The following is a 16430-nucleotide window of genomic DNA, read 5'->3' as shown; positions in this document are numbered from 1 at the left end:
TGCGCTCTCGCCGCATGTCTCAGCTCGCCCGCCGTCTGCTCCTCTGGAGTCACCCGCGGCTGAAGTCGCTGCGCGCCATTCACATCCCAGGTATGCTCAACCGTGCAGCCGATGTGCTCTCACGGCAGCAGATTCACTCTGGAGAATGGAGACTCTACCCCGAGTCTGTCCAGCTGATATGGGCGCGATTCGGGGAGGCCCAGATCGATCTGTTTGCTTCCCCCGAGAACGCTCATTGCCAGTTGTTTTATTCCCTGACCGAGGGCTCTCTCGGCACGGATGCACTGGCCCACAGCTGGCCTCGGGGCGTACGCAAGTATGCGTTTCCCCCAGTGAGCCTGATCGCGCAGTTAATGTGCAAGGTCAGGGAGGAGGAGGAGCAGGTTTTGTTAGTTGCGCCCCTCTGGCCCAACCGAACCTGGATATCAGAGCTCTCCCTCCTCGCGACGGCCCTCCCTTGGCAGATCCCTTTGAGAGAGGACCTACTTTCTCAGGGACAAGGCACCGTCTGGCACCCTCGTCCCGATCTCTGGAGCCTCCACGTGTGGTCCATAGACGCGAGGAAGACTTAGGTAACCTGCCGCCCGCGGTGTTTGATACCAACTCTCAGGCTAGAGCCCCCTCCACGAGGCGCGCCTACGCCCTGAAGTGGAGTCTATTCACTGAGTGGTGTGTCTCTCGCAGAGAAGACCCCCGATCTTGCCAGATCAGTGTTGTGCTCTCTTTCCTTCAAGAGAAGCTGGACAGCAGGCTGTCGCCCTCCACTCTCAAGGTTTACGTTGCTGCCATCTCCGCTCACCATGACGCGGTGGCTGGCGACACCGTGGGAAAGCATAACCTCATCATCCGGTTCCTCAGAGGCGCTAGGCGAATTAATCCAACTCGCCCCCCTCTCACGCCCTCTTGGGATCTCGCCCTCGTTCTCACGAGCCTGCGATTTGATCCCTTCGAGCCACTCGATACAGTATCTTTAAGATTTCTGTCCCTGAAGACAGCTCTGCTGGTCGCGTTGGCCTCCATTAAGAGGGTCGGGGACCTGGAGGCATTTTCGGTCAGTGACTCGTGCCTGGAATTCGGGCCGGGATTTTCTCACGTTATTCTGAGACCCCGCCCGGGTTATGTGCCCAAAGTTCCTACCACTCCTTTTAGAGATCAAGTAGTAACCCTGCAAGCGCTGCCCCTGGAAGAGGCAGACCCAGCCCTGTCCTTACTTTGTCCAGTTCGCGCTCTGTGCATTTATGTGGACCGTACTCAGAACTTTAGATCTTCTGAGCAGCTCTTTGTCTGTTATGGCGGACGGCAGCAGGGAAGTGCCGTGTCTAAACAACGTTTATCCCACTGGATTGTGGAGGCCATTTAAATGTGCTTATTTGAGCAGAGGCCAGCCGCGCCCCCCAGGAGTGCATGCGCACTCCACTCGGAGCGTTGCATCCTCTTGGGCGTGTGCGCGTGGCGCTTCTTTAACAGACATTTGTAGAGCTGCGGGCTGGGCGACACCCAACACATTTGCAAGATTTTATAATCTGCGAGTGGAGCCGGTTTCCTCAAGGGTGTTAGGTACCTTTGGTGATTGAGGAAACAACTCGGCAGGTGTTGTACACGCTTGCGGTGCCTTTTTTTCCCTAACACGGAGAGATGTGCACCCTCCTGTCTGTCAGTAAAGTTCCCCATTTGGTGAGCCCTGCAGATTCCTCCGAGGCCCCCAGCACTGACTCAGCGGAGGAGTCACTTGCTGGCCCATTACGTAGTAGGTCTGCCCGCTGGTCAGCCCGCGTTTTGGGTATAGGTGCCTGCTATGGCCGATCCCCGCTGGTGATCCCCATATGCTTTTCCGCCACGGTTAAGTTCCCCCCCTGGGCGGACCCGTGCTTTCCCTATCTGCTAACCACCTTCTTATGCGCACTCCCCCTTCTCAGGGTTAGTCCATATGTAATTCCATTTGTTTCCCCCTATTGGGTGCGGATGGTCTCCGCAGCGTCCTCCCTACTGGGATGGCACGCTTCCCAACGTACTGTCGTGTATTCCTAGAATTATCTAGACGCTAGCGACTCCCAAAAAAGATACCTATTCCGTAAAACTTCTTTTGAAGTAGGATAAGTTAGGGCCAAGGGCACGTTGGAGGACCACGCCTCTCGTGATCTGGGTGCGTCACGCTTGCCTGACCGCTCTCTCATGGTGGGTGTTGGTAAGGTGCAGTCATTATGGCGCTTTCAATGGGCTCCCAATGCGTGGATTTTACAATCAAATCCACTTACAGTGCTGGAGTTCCCCCCGAAGGGGAACGTTCGAGGTTACTAAAGTAACCCTTCGTTCCCCGAGGAGGGGAACGAAAGCACTATACTCCGTCGCCATAATGACTGTCCCTTAGCTGTTAAAAGTCTCTTCAGCTTAAAAAGGATAGCGTCTGCTGGCGCCAGGTGAGCTTATATACTCAGTTGATTGCTTATGCCGCTCACCTGCGCAGGCTTGCGCTGCCAATTCATTTTTAATTGGCCCGTTCAATACTCTTTCAGACGAGTAGCTTCTGAACCGAACCTCCCAATGCGTGGATTTTACAATCAAATCCACTTATAGTGCTTCCGTTCCCCTCCTCGGGGAACGAAGGGTTACTTTAGTAACCTCGAACGTTATGCTTCTTTTCATATTCAGAAGATACCTTCACTCCCGATCCTGCACAAAAATTCAATTTAGCCTGTTCAGACTACAGTGAAGTTGCATCGCCATGTTTTAAGGTGCCCACTTGGTGACGAGTATTGTCATAGAATATTTTCTATTCAAGTGCTTGAACAAGTTGCTGGTAGAGTTCTGACATCATTACCAGAAATAACCTTTAAACGGCTTACTCTTGTATTTATAACATAGAAGAGGTCAGGCTTTTGTTGATGGTTTCACTTTTAATTTAAATCTTTAACATTCATGCGGCTGCTTTGCGCAAACCCCAACTAAATGTTTGCACATTTGACTACATTACAAATTCTGTGGATGAATAAGTATTGTGAACAACTTCGATGTAAACATATGGAAGAACACTTTGACATGTCGAGATGTACATAATACAGTTTGTGTGTTTGTCGCTCACTGAAAGAACCAAACTAGAGCTTTAAAGTAAACCAACAGCTGTTTATCATTAGCATTTTATTGATAATTTTTTTCACAGTTGGCATTAAGAAGGAACATGAAAACATTATGTGACTAACATCTAGCTGTTAAATGTGTCTGGAAAAGTATTCAAAGGCTTTTATTTTCATAAACAGCACGGATTTTAATCTATCTGAGTGCGTGATTGCCTGGAATAGATGTCTCACAGCAGCACATTCTAATTGTGAACGCGCTCATTCCAGAGATTTTCCTTATGCGTTCACATCGCGCAGAATTCCGGCAAATTACCTGTAATGTTACAACTTCTCTTTCCAGAAGTATTCGCCTGAACTAATTTACTAATATTTAAATTTTCTGAAAAGGTCTGTATGTATGAAAGGGACTATAGACTAAATTTCGCAGGAATATAAATTTTTTATTTTTTCTCGACAACAACCCTTTCAGCTTGCATTCTCCAGCAACTTAAAAGAGCATGCTTAATAACTGACGTTGCAGCGGAAAACATAATTTAAAAGAAGCATTTTTTTTCTAAAAAACTATATATGTAACGTAAGTAATGCAATTACATTGACTTTATTAACTGTATTCAAATGACACAAATTTAAAATGTAATTCGTTACATTACTGCATCCCTCAAAAATATAATAAAAATACAGTAATGTGTTATTGTGGAACACGTTGCACCCAACTCTTTTGACTGGTGATGTAGTAGGCTCACGGTTAAAGCTTTTCTGAATTAAATATGGTTAGAAAATTGAGTACACAATCAACAAATATGTAAAATTATTTTAGTATTTTATTCCTTCTTACATAAGCTGTATCTCAAAAGGCAAGCATAGAATTTTGAGTAATTATAGTAAATTACTTCTGTTAAAGCTGAAACTAGAATTTCAAAAATCATTTTTACTTACAAACATCTAAACGTGCTAGCAGAATGTGCTTTCCTAAAACAAAGTGCTTTTTTTGATAATGTACCCAATACAACAAGACAGACAATCTGTTTCAATCTTGTTAATCAAGTGCGTATAATGTTTTTTTTATATATATATATATATAATATAATTGAGCACATCAGCAATATTCACAGGGGCTGAGATGATAATATAGCCATTAACTCTGGTGTCATGGTGGCTAGATATAAATTACTTCGTGTCTGTCAGACAAGGACACCTGTAGAAATGGATATGAGTGTTTGATTTATATAGTGAGCTATTGGCCGGTGGTAACTGTAATTAAAAGTTATTCAAAGTTTGCACGTACGCAGCATACTTGATTCCACAGTAGAAAATTCAGACCGCTACTGCTAGAAGCAATTTTAGAGTGAGCCGAATATGAAGGGCCTGTGAGATGGGATGCATTTTTGCAGTAATTTAATTAGAAAGAAATAAGAGCAGAGAACAGCCCTCGTCTGCATCCAAGACAACCTTCGCTCTCGAAGGAGTAGGAGTTCAAACAAAAACACAGCATAACTTTTCGACATTTCAGCGACAACAGATGACTGTAGGACATGAGTTATTTAATTTTGCCTATAACCATCATGTTCTCATTTCCATCTTGTCACATTTTGGCACTTTGACACGTTTGGGTTTCATTTTTCAACACACATTATTCAAATACACATTGGATTACACCATTCATTTGGCGAAAGGCATGGAAAATGTATTGTAAATAAATAATTCAACAGACCAGAGTGAGTTATTCTACAACTTCCTATGTTTTATGTCCAGACATCTGTTTTGCGTTTGTACTTACAAAACTATTTTCTAATTTCCTTTGGATTTCATCCTATATCTGTTGATAATTGCAAACTAATTTTCAGCTAGTAATGGAGATTTCAGCCATTTGAGGAAGAGACACAAAGATACTGTAGGGCAAGACACTAAAGATGGCTTGATTCAATTCTTCTTTGATTTCTACATAGTAAGTATGTGGCTTAGGTAAGTTAAAAGACCTGAGTTGTGTTGTGGATGAAATACCCAAAATATAATTACACTAGACAAAATAAACAGACCGAGATGTATTTAGTGATTTAGTGTGTTTTGAAGCTTTATCTTGTATAAAAATTAGCCGAATCAAGGAAACATAACTATATTACGTTTTGTAAGTTTAGTGGCTAATTCGTTCAATCGTACAAAAATTTACAGTTTTAAAAAGGAGGCGTTGCACCCAACCCTACCCCTAAACCAAACCATCATAGGGAGATAAGCAAATCACACTAAATTTTAAGAATGAAATTCTACAAATTCAAACAAATTAACCAGTAAATCAAATAGTTACAAATTGTTCTGAGATTGTGTTGATAATGGTACATTCCCACTTAAATCTAGAGGCAAAACACAGCTAGGAACGAACAAATGAAGGAAGAGGGGAGAGTACCGCTTCCAGACCCAGAATCAAAAGTCAACACCTTCTTAATATTCTGATCACCATCAGGCAACCATTGATTTATTGTGTGATCAATTGAAATAATATTTAAGAAATTTTAAAGAAGCAATACAAAACAAAATATGGGGTTCCAAAATAACAAACAAAACAACCAATAACTAAATTTAAGACAAACTAACTTACCTAACAAAATAAAAATTTTCAAAAGAAAGAAAATACATTTTGCTTCTCTTTTTCCCTGCCTACCCACCAAAACAGGAGAAAAAAGGTTTTAAAATAAAATACACCCCACACCCTACTCATACCAGCAACTTATTTCACATTATAAACATGAAACCACTAGAAGTCAGAAGCCCCTGGTATCTGGGACTGGCGCAGCTCAAGTGAGACATGACGTCTCCCCTCTCCGTTGCCTTCTGGTCGGTTGCAGCCAGTCTTTATAGCTCAGTTGATTAGCTGCGCAGATTAGACTCAGGTGGCATCAATCTGTAAACAAAAGAAATCAGGAAACAGAAACACTGCAATATAGAAACAAATATGAAACAGCCACAGGATGTAACAATAAAAACACAGGCAGAGATTGTCAGCCTTTGCACAAACAAAAGCAATTTTGGACATATATTGTCACTGCGGAAAAATTCTAATAAGAGTGATATGACACAATGCATAACATGCATTAAACACATTCAGTGGGCACTTTATTAGGTACACCTTACTAGTATCCGGTTGAACCCTTTTCATCTTTAGAACTACCTTAACCCTTTGTGGCTTAGATTCAACAAGTTAGTGGAAATATTTCCCAGAGATTTTGGTTCATGTTGACATGATAGCATTATGCAGTTGCTGCAGATTTGTCGGCTGCATATGCATGGTGCTCTACTGGATTAAGTTCTGGTGACTGTGGAGGCCATTTAAGTACAGTGAACTCATTGTCATGTTCAAGAAACCAGTCTGAGATGATTTGCGCTTTACGACAGGGTGCGCTATCCTGCTGGAAGTAGCCATCAGAAGATGGGTACACTGTGGTCATAAAGGGATGGACATGGTCAGCAAGAACACTCAGGTAGGCTGTGGCTTTGACACGATGCTCAGTTGGGACTAATGGGCCCAAAGTGTGCCAAGATAATATCCCCCACACCATTACACCACCATCACCAGCCTGAACTGTTGATTCAAAGCAGGATGGATACATGCTTTCATGGTGTTAAAGCCAAATTCTGACCCTACCATTTAAATGTCACAGCAGAAATCATTAGACCAGGCAACACTTTTCCAATCTACAACCATGCCACGTTTGAAGCCACTTAAATCCCCTTTCTTCCCCATTCTGATGCTTGGTTTGAACTGTAGCAGATCGTCTTGACCATATCTACATGTCTAAATGCATTGAGTTGCTGCCATGTGATTGGCTCATTAGAAATTTGCATTAACGAGCAGTTGGAAAAAAATCCAAACCAAGTATTTAAATGTGATGAGTTGGCAATGAAAACATATCTGCATGACCAACACAAGAAAATAAGATTTCTAAAGTATCAAGCTATAACACTGAAGTAGCATAATGGTGTCCATGCCATGTATTTTCCCAGTTAGAGATATTAAACAGCTTTGACGAGCACATTTTTCACTCATATCGTGTATCAGTTACGGATGTCGTGTAAGAACATATTCAGGATGCGTGGGATTAAGAAGCAGCCTATATATACTAAGCCACTGCATAGTTGCATGCGCACACACACAGTATTATAAATGCTTCCTGCCCTAATCTGATGCCCCACTGCCTTGCCGTTCCATCCTCTGCATGCCTACGTTCTTATCGACTCCAAAACACAACAGCCACACACATACAAACCCGGCTTAAATCTTTAGGGATAGAAATATAGAAGAAAAAAAAGTTACATAAGGAAATATGTGTGTGTTTGAATTTCCTGGTTGATAATGACTGGATATGACAAGGCTTCTGTGGGAGTAGAGTTTCTTTATGTCAGTGTTTATATGAGCATTGTATTGATAGCACAACACAGCAATGCCTTCAAACACAGTTCAGCCTTGCGGATGATCTTCAGAAGCAATAAAGCAATCCTATTAACCTACTGCCCTTAAGTCATACAATCTCCTGATGCCCTGATATAGTCACAGCTTTCATTGTGGGATGCACAGACACACATACACACTCAAACGTGTGCGCTGTATTCAATTTTACGTTATTGTCGAAATAAGTGACCATTTCCTGACTTGTACTCACATGTGGGTGTCAATATGAAGAGAGCCAGGGTTTAAAATGGGATTTTGGAGGTGAGGCAATGTGATCTTGGTGGTTTGACAAACTGCTTTCCAGAAAATGATTACAAGTTTGCCTGATAAGACACCTTCAGATCGGTGGCGATCCTGACTCAATTGGTGTTCTAAGCTAGATAAGGCACACATGAGCTTACACAGTACTGTATATATTCTGTACAGAAGGTCTGGTTACTAGTAGGAAATGAATACAGGTGCAGAAGAATGGAGGTAGCTTATTGGTTAATGGCAAAGTTTAAGATTCCAGTCGTTGTAATCCAGAATGTGAAAGAAACATTCCTGCTGAATAACATCTGCTCTGCCCTTGAGCAAATTACTCAAATCCAAGTTTATTGGTCTTGTTAGTCTGTAATAATAAAGGATTATGTTGCCATATGCTCCATGTGTTCTAGCGTCACAGGTTATGAAAGACTGGAAAAGTTATGTTGAAACTTCTGTTTGGATCCACAGTTTTGCTTTGAATTAGTAGACTATAGTACAGATGTGGGGCATCACGGTGGCACAGTGGGTAACTTGATTGCCTCACAGCAAGAAGGTTGCTGGTTCAAGCCTCAGCTGGATCAGTTGGCATTTCTGTATGGAGTTTGCATGTTCTTGCCATGTTTGTGTGGGTTTCCTCTTGTTACTCCGATTTCCCCCACAAATCCAAAGCCATGTGGTACAGGTGAATTGAAAACTATTAAACAGTATACATTCTGTGCTAGAAAATATGAACTCGATGGAAACAAAGGAAATAAACCTCATTGCATAACATGTTCATGGTTATTTAATTGCTTTAATACTAACTGTACAGACGTACAGTTTTTTTTTTTTTTTTTGCGGAATTAGATTTTAAAGATTAGAGAAGTACAGTACACCATGGTCTGAAGTGGACAAAAGACTTTAACGCAGATGCCAGATTTAAACAGGAATGCGTCTCTTTTACCTGTGATCCGACCAAAATGCATTACATAACAATAATCAGTTATGTTTACATTGCTACTTAGTAGGTATTGCATTTAAATTTAAATGTACTACTCGGTTGTAGAAAAGTATGTTCTGTACAGTATGAATGTGAGCAGTATGAATGGAATTCGGATGTACTTTATCCGCGATTTTTTTCATGGTCACGTGACCTACCCGCATCAGTTGCGTCGCTTCATTCCCATTCATGAATGCTTTCGTGGGGCATCATGGAATAGTGCAGCATGCATGGGATGCGGATTTTAGAATCTTGCCGGAAGTAGTAGGTCATCCGGGTACTTCTTGCATACTGATTTTCAAATTCTATAAATTCGAACATACCACTCGGCTCGAAAACTGATTTTAGCTTACTTAAGGAAGTATGCAGTTTTGGAGGCATCCCCTCTGTCTTATCTACGTTAGTCGTTCCCATGGTAAGCTTAAATAAACAAGCCTATGGTGCGCGATCTGAGGTTGAAAAAGCTGCGCACTGCAGCAGGCAGGCGCGCAGTGAGTAATAGATTAAATGAGTCAAAAAGGCATTCAAGTTACGGAGTAACTAGAAATAATATGGATCGCGCCACAAAGCACATAAAAACAAAAGTAACAAGCCCGATTTTAAAATGTAAGGAGTAGAAAGTAGAGATATTTGTGTAAAAATAAAAGTAAAGGGTAGTCTGAAAAATAAACAGTGGAGTAAAGTACTGACACAAGAAAAATCTACTTAAGTACAGTAACGAAGTATCTCTGGATAACAGTAGGACGTTATTTAAAAGAAAACTCCAGATTACAAGTATGAATTAGGTTTTTTCGAATTCTAAACACGTTAAAGAAACAAAAAGAGTAAGAAACGTCTTATTAAAAAGTCATTTTAAAGACAGTTTACATTTTTTGTGTACATGTATAGCTTTTGTAAACCTTGCTTTGCCTTCACATTGCTTAAAATAAGGTTCATAATCACTTATAATTATAATCAGGAATAAAATTCATTGCAAATTTTATTACTGCTTATTAACAGCATTTGTTACAGTTGCTAGGTGATGTGATCTGTCCTCAGCTAGATTGTTTCATTTCAAAATGCTCGGTACGGCTTGTGTTAACTTTGAAGAACTCACTTTTGAAGTCTGCATCCTTCGGAGGATGCAGCCTCTGAAATTAGACACAGCTCTTGTTTTGTACATGTATATGCACTTATACAGTACAGCATTTTATAAAATAATATGTATAGGCATGGTACAGGCACAACTAAAAAAATATTTTGAAATAAAAAAGATTACATAGTGAAATAAAATCAAGTGTTATTAAAATCTTTCTTCTTTTTTTTTCTTTCAGTGCAGAGCAGAAGAATGAAACTGTCATTGGAACTATTGCTAGGTGAGTAAATAATGACAGCATGTCAATTTTTGTCCAATCTATGCCTTTAAATCCTATTTAAGTTTCATTCATTTTTAATTTGGAATAATTGAATTCAATATACATTTAAAACAAACCCATTTTCACTTAATTGCAAATAGCTCCTAATTAAGCAGTAGAACACTACATCCAATCCATACCTAATCATGTTCTTTCAAAGTATTATTCCTGTAATCTATTAAAGCTTTGTGCTATGCGTTTAATAGGAAAAGGGTTTGAAATTAAGTGTTTTCTGAGAAAAGCCTGAAATTAAATTTCTTTCTCTCTACTTGCAGCACAGGTTTTAATTTTAAATTGGACTCAGTAGTTATTGCAGCAGCTTAATATTGCATCTACATGGAAGTGTAAAAGTTGCAACATAGGCTCATTCTGAAAATGTAGCCTTATATACATTTCTGGAGAATTATCTAGCCAGAGGTACATACAGTATGGCTGCATTTTATCTTTAAAACGCATGCTACAGGGAGGTATGATCCTTTTACAGCTAACCGGCTGACCTCCGTACGGATGGCTTTTCTGCTGTTAGCAGTTTGTCCAGTGGTTTGCCGCATATTTTGGCAGACTTGAGAAGAGAGAAGTTGACCGCGATGACGGTTTCAGTGTAGAACACTTTCATAAAGCAGGTAAGAAAAAATCAAAAGCCAAAAAATAAAATAGACAGTTAAATTACATGGTGAGAATGTGGTAAAATCTGAAAACCTGGTAAAAATCAGGCGAGAACAGCAGGTGTGAATGGCACCCGCGAGAGAATTTTTAAATCTAAAAAAGCATACATAGCACACTCTGGTGGATTTGCAAAAACTGCAAAAAAATGTTTTTTTCTTTGGATGTATTTGGTGTTCTCCGGAATTTTATTTAGGGGTACATTTTCAGAATGAGCCTAAATAACTACACATTTCCTTACTGAAAAACTTGACATTTGTCATGTTCCTATGGTTACAAGTTATGCTTTTGTAGTCCATCACTAATAATAGGGCTGTCAACCCTTAGTCACTATTTATATAAAATAGCTAAAAGGGAGTATGTTTGTGGTCAGAGGGGGAGAATTTGGTTGGAAGAATGAGTGCTAAAAAAGATCAACTCATGGAGAGCTTCTGACAGCATATAGTATTATTTGATGCAATAAAAGCAACAGAAGTTAAGGATATGATTCACCAAAGTAGAATATAAATTCTGTGAATTCAAAAATAATAATAATATTAATATTAAATATAAAATAAAAAATATAAGATCATCTAAATATACAGACGCAACAAAACAATACTTAATGCAAGAGGATTGCAAAGTAGTTCTGTTTGATTAAAAATAATGCAAGTTATCAATAATGCAATAAAATAGCAGAATACTAGGCAAAGGAAATGCATATGTGGGAATGTTAAATGCGTTTTTGAACACACATATTGTATTTTCACATACTGCACACACACACACACACACACACACACTCACAGACACGCACACAGATTCCATCTTTGCACAGAAAAATCTTTATCTTGAAAACAGAGGAGGATAGTAGTTTAACATTATACACAAATTTTCATATTTTAATTAAACCTTAGAGAACCAATAGCAGTGAACCTCTAAAATGTAAATTTTGCTCCAATCCTCTCATGTCAAAGTGAATAACAAGGAAGTGCACGCAACAGTATAATCACATTTGAAAAACAAAAGTGCTGGTATGTGAAGAGTGAAATATCATCACATTTCTGCATCAATCCTTTAAGGGCTGTGTTTATAAAGTGCATATTTATTTCTTTACATTGCTTTTTCATATTTTATTTAAGTGTACATATATTATGAACAAGTTTGACTGCTGTACCTTGTTTTGTAGTCATTAAAATTATAAATTTCTAAATTCATTCTTTTTAATGTATTTGCATGATAATGTGTTTGTACACGATAATGCAATTGTGTACATTAAAATGGCTTTTTATATTAATCAAATATATAAACCTATTAAAACAAAGGAGTAGGTTATTTAAAGTGCACTTCTTTTCACAGCAATAATTCCTAGACAGTACATGTAATAAATATAAAGACAGAAACATAAATTTTAAGGACATTTATTGAGTGTGAACATACCTAAAGAGCCATATTGCTTAAAAATGAAGTAGACTCAATGGCAAAATCTAATTTTTACCCCTTACCCTTCCTGTCCTCTTACACCTCAGTTTCACACATTCATGTGGGAAGGGGTCATTTAGTTGGAGGCCATACTACAAATAAAGTGATGTGAGTATTGTCCCACATATGTAAAAAAAATGGCATAGAGAATGATTTTTCATGATATTCATTTTAGCATTCATATATTATGGTCATACTCTTTTAAGGAAGCATTTAAAATAGAGCTAAACGTCACTAATGATAGTCCCTTATAATAACTGCTGCACATTATTCCACAACTAATTTGAAATTCTGATATACCCAATGACTTGACAAAATAGCTAATAAATAATATTATTTTTAATGTTTTTTGACGCCAAAAGATCAAGTTATTAAGTTATAGATTTTGATACATTGTAGTGATACAACAATCCAGTGTAAATTTGGAATTGAAGCATTCAGATGAATATTTTTGTTTTTTATATAATTTTTGTGTCATAATTTTGGGTTAGCCAAAAGTAAATTAACGTCTAAATGTCACATGGACATCAAAGTTTAGATGTGTTTTCACATTTTTATTTGTTTTTATTATTATTTTTATTTTGTTTTGACGTCAAGGTGCCAACAATCAGCAATTTCATGGTCCAGTCCATACACAGTGCAGAACTTTTTTGTGAGTGAGCAATCTGTTAAACTGTTAAACTGTGCTTGTGTCTATACTAGAATGACTACTGCAAACATTTTGTATGACGAATGAGCAAGCAACAACATATGATGACATGTGTACATGCAGAGATGTATAGTAACAAAGTATAACTACTTCATTACTTTACTTAAATACTAAAAGGCTGTATTTTTACTCTACTGGAGTATTGCTTTTTTCTCCTACATCCACTTTTTCTTTAGTACATATTTTCGATGAGTTTAATACTTTTACTCCAATAGATTTTTTATGTGCTGCATCGTTACTCATTACTAGGGGTGTCAAAATGATTGATATCGGTTCAGTAATATATCATAACTGGTTATTACGTACTGACGTCATTTATCTCCTATGTGCGATGTCGCAGTAGAATACTATGGTGAAAGAGGCGAGGGCGAGTAACACAATGAAGGCGTCACAGCACACGAGCCACTATTTTACTACTACAGAGAAATGCTGTAAAACTCCATCTTTACCTCTCTTGGACATTTGACCCGCTGGCGTATTTGTGAGGTAAATTTTCCTCTCCTCTTGGCTGTTAAAGCTATACTTGTGGATCCAGACACGAGCGTGCCTGAGGTGCGAGTTTTCTTCACTGTGTCTATTAATATTACCTGTGAGAACCACGTATTATGGGCATACAGACTGTAACCGCGGCTGTTCTTCCCGCCATCGGTGAACAGCACTTTAATTTCTAAAGCTGATCTCAGCTCTTTTTGTTGAGCAGGTGAAGACAATAACCCATCATAGGGGTGTAAGATCTCGCCTGTCAGTGTTCAAAAAGCAAGCAGGATAATATTTTCATTAGTTCATTTGATATAAATGCTCATTCTGTCTTTTGTGCAGTGTAGACCAGTGTAGATTCACACCCCTACCCCTTACAATATAGACCTTTTTCTTGGCTACTGCATGGAGGGTGCCATAGTGACCAGCGTCTTCTGGTAGAATGTTTAGAACTTCTGTTTACAACGTTTGCAAGCGGTAATTTGTGATCCGTAAATTGGTTTCAATAGCGTTTTGACTGGATTACGAAGTGTTTTTGTGACACAAAGGTGTGTGTTAAAGCTGTTATAATCTGTCAGATATGTGGTTCAAGCGTGAGAGAAAAACAGTATCGTAAGCCATGTCTCTTTTCGTTCTGCTTAATCACCTGCACCCCCCCCCCCCAAAAAAAAATTAAAATAAACAAAACAATATGTTGTCTTTTGACTGCTTTCTTTAATATCTACATTACGCAATAGTTGTACTTTTACTTTCAGTACTTGAGTAGTAAATTTTTAAGTAAATTCTTGCAATACTTAAGTACAAAAAATGTTGAATACTTCAGTACTTCCACTGAAGTATGGTGCTTAAAGAGCACTTCAACTTCCACTCAAGTCACTCTTTTTGATAGAGCACTTTTACTTTTACCTAAGTATGGGTCTCTAGTACTTTATACATCTCTGTGTACATGTGTAGTAAGGGCGTCACATTGGTGCAGTGGGTAGCAGGATTGCCTTAAAACAAGTAGTTCGCTGGTTCAAGCCCCACCTGGGTCAGTTGGCATTTCTGTGTGGAGTCTGCATTTTCTTCCTGTGATTGCTGGGTTTCCTCTGGGTGCTCCGGTTTTCCCCCTCAGACATGTGGTATAGGTTAAAGGAATAAGCTAAATTGGCCGTAGTGTATGTGTGTGTGAATGCAAGTGTGTATAGGTATTTCCCAGTGTTGGGTTGCGGCTGGAAGAGCATCTGCTGCATATAACTTATGCTGGATAAGTTGGCGGTTTATTCTGCTGTGGTGACCCCTAATTATTAAAGGGACTGAGTTGAAAAGAAAATTAAGGAGTGGTGTCCCATTGATGCTGAACATCAAAATGAACATCTAACATCAAAAACTTGCTTGTTTACAGTCATTTCAACTACAAATAAACATTTTCAACTAAAAGAAAAAGTTCAGATGCAAGGTCTGTTGGACATTATCTTCTAAATTGACCATTTTTCTCAACCTCTCATGTTTTCTCATTTTAAAATACCTTTTCATAAAATCTAAATTACTAAACCTAAACTCAGGAGACTGAGAAAAATGCTAAGTTTAGATGCAAATTTTAGATGGCACTTCGGGGCTTATGCATTTGAACTCTGTTCTGCCACATACAGACACACAATTAAATTCAAACATCATAACACACTGTACCTGTACAGCCACAATCCTTAAATCATGCCAATTCTACTAGTGCATGACAGATAATGATAGAGAAACAACCACCCACCTTCAATAAAACAAACATATGTGTATAAAATGTGCAGGGAAAAAAAGATGTGGGTTGTTCTCTGTGATCTGTGTTTAGCATCCTGTGCAAATGTGCGGCCCCATAGCGACAAACAACCAGTGTTATTTTCACAACAGCATACCTGCACTGAGAGCCCCATCCACTTTCTGCTTTCCATGGTAATTTCACACTGCTTATCCAGTCTTGCTTTCATGAAAATCTGTAGCATTTCTATGCTTGGAAAAACACTCTAACACACATAAATTATCAAAATTGCTATAGTTTCTGATAATCGCTTGGACACATCTGAAAATGTATGTGAAATTTCACTATGTGAGTGAAAAAGCAATCTAAACAGTGCATCATTTCTCACTGTTGTCCACAAAATGCCTTCAATGATCACATGTTTACAATGATATGAATTCATTTCTCGCCCAGACACCAACACTTTACAAAACCTATGTCCTCCTACTATTTACACACAGTTAAACCTAACATAATGTAAAAGTAAATAAGACAGCAAATGGCTACATTTCTACAATTATACTGTACTGAAAACAATTAGATATATGGCAAAGCCATTGAAAGACTACATCTAATTGTTTTTCAGGGCAGTAAGTTCAAAATGGGATGCTGCAAAACTTAATATTAGTGTTTATATCAGATCAACAGAGCAACACACTCACTCCTTGTCACCCCTTGACATCACATTTGTATACACTGTTTACCACATTCTTTTTATTGATTTGAAAAAAAGTTAACATCAAATCAAGTGGAAATTTTATTATCTTGACAAAATATGTAAAATCAGTTCTTACTTTAATAAATATTGTAGAGTGTCAAATCCCAGAACTAAGCTAGAAATTGACATTATAAATTATTCTATGCTAACAAAAGGCTAATTTATGTTAGAGAGATACTAGCAAAATGCTAACAGTATGTTAAAACGATTAGCCATGTTCCACATCGTGATAAAACCAGTCTGATCTCTGAAAATTTAAGGAAAGGAAAATAAGCTAATTTATGTTTTGTTACTTTAAGGTGCAGGAGGTGATTGTCTTCAGAAAGTTTTTTTTTCTGTGCTGGTTGAAAGTCTCTTCACATTCCAATTGTAATGATTAAAGTAAATGATCTAAATATATTTATATGTATTTTTATATTCTGGGTAAGGCATAACACTAAAAAATGTTCTTCCAATTAAAATTTGTAGGCCGATAATTCCCATAATTCTGATAAGTCGCC

The 16430-nt window shown here is 38.6% G+C and overlaps 1 protein-coding gene across 4 annotated transcripts in view; it reads left to right on the top strand.

Annotated features, from left to right (window-relative positions):
• LOC147846784 (uncharacterized) overlaps positions 1 to 16430 on the top strand; it is a 228672-nt gene that overhangs the window by 202768 nt on the left and 9474 nt on the right. Inside the window, exons 7-8 of one of the 4 annotated variants that reach the window (XM_087237061.1) lie at positions 10054 to 10095; positions 12306 to 14854. The gene's annotated coding sequence lies outside the window, so the exon portion shown is untranslated. Of the gene's footprint in view, positions 1 to 10053; positions 10940 to 12305; positions 14855 to 16430 lie in introns of those variants that run through there. The other 3 variants (XR_015476504.1, XM_087237060.1, XM_087237062.1) reach the window with 3 other exon arrangements.

The sequence above is a fragment of the Danio rerio genome, chromosome 1, assembly GCF_052040795.2.
Source record: "Danio rerio strain M-AB ecotype USA chromosome 1, GRCz13ab, whole genome shotgun sequence".
Lineage (NCBI taxonomy): Eukaryota > Metazoa > Chordata > Actinopteri > Cypriniformes > Danionidae > Danio > Danio rerio.
This window is presented reverse-complemented; position numbering and strand designations above follow the sequence as displayed.